Source organism: Poecilia formosa, unplaced genomic scaffold (assembly GCF_000485575.1).
Source record: "Poecilia formosa unplaced genomic scaffold, Poecilia_formosa-5.1.2 Scaffold704, whole genome shotgun sequence".
Lineage (NCBI taxonomy): Eukaryota > Metazoa > Chordata > Actinopteri > Cyprinodontiformes > Poeciliidae > Poecilia > Poecilia formosa.
The window spans coordinates 128674-130194 of NW_006800643.1; positions in this window are offsets into that span (position 1 = coordinate 128674).

Consider the following 1521-nt stretch of genomic DNA (forward strand, 5'->3'; position numbering starts at 1 on the left):
ATAATTTATTTATTTATTTATTTATTTATTTATTTATTTATTTATTTATTTATTTATCAGCAATTGTAGAATCAATCAATTAAGCCCATCTCATAATTATATAAAGAGTTTAATTTCATTTTAAGTAGCCTTGTTTGACGGTAGTTGGCTAAATTACAGCCCATGTTCAGCAAACATTATAAATGCTACTACACGTGGTTGTGGTAACTGACAAAAGGGGAGTGAGCTAAAGTATAAGATGAAGAAACCCGACTTGACACAGTTTGATTCAGTCCACATGAAAACAGAAAACTGAGCTGATCTCGCGAGTGTGATGTGGTGGGACCACAGCACCCTCCTGCTCACTCCACCTCCTCCACGTCCTCCTCCAGTTATTTAGAGCAAAGGGGACAGGGAGCTTTATGAGAGGAATAGGAGCTTTCAAAGAGGACAGAGACGGAGCAGTAAACATAGTCAACACACCAGCTGAATAGACCACCGTTTGTCATGTTCATTGTTAATGTAAAGCACACACACACACACACACACACGAACGAGCGACGCATGCATCTACACACATACATACAGAGAGACAGAGAGACAAAGTGATTTGAAGTTATTTCTTAACTTCAAATTTGAACCTTCCTCAGCTTATACTGCAGCTTCAGACTAAGTTCCCTTGATGGATGTTTCTGTTCTGGTTAAACCTGAAGCTCCCAGCGTTGCTTTCCAAATTAATTTGCAAACTTTTGTTTTACTATATACCAAATCATAGTATTCAAAAAGCTGTTGGAAGCTTTGCGTCATTGTCAATTATTCTGATTTTTTAGACCAAAATAGCAAGAAAATTTTTTTCAATCAACCTGAAAAATATACTCCCAGTTTTACTTCTTAGGGTTCGGGTTAGACATGAAAACATACATAAAAGGCATAGAAACCAGGCCTTTATCGGGATACAATTTTTTTTTTTTAACATAAAATGATTTATCTTTTTATGTTACACTACTAACACTAATAANAAACAAGGGAGTTCATCTGAAGGTTGAGGCCAACCAAAAGGCAGTTGACGTCAAGGAAAAGCGTACGTGAGGAAAGAAAGTGTGTGGCTGCTGATAAGACTAAAAAGACACCAGACAGAAGGATCGGGGTTCTTTGTTCCGCGGCGTTCGAGTCGAGCACACGGAGATGCAGAATCAACGGAGGGCTGCGTGGTGATACCCCGGGACGACTGCTCGCTGCACAAGGAAGGAACAAGATCCATTTACCCACAACCCGGGATTCTGATTCGACTGCGGCCCCACACTCAACCCAAAAGATTACAACGATGCTGCAGTGGACATGGGGAATAGACAAAGATCGTATTTGGATAAAGAACTGAGTTTGTTGAGGATTCTCACCAGTTCAACTTTGGATCTATTCTAAAAGGATTCTGCCAAGACAAAGACAGGACTCCATCCATGGACGTTAAAGTTTTCTGCTGCATCTGGGTTCGAGTAAAATTGCCTCCCCCAAAGCCTCTGTTTAGAGTAAGACACAGTGTAG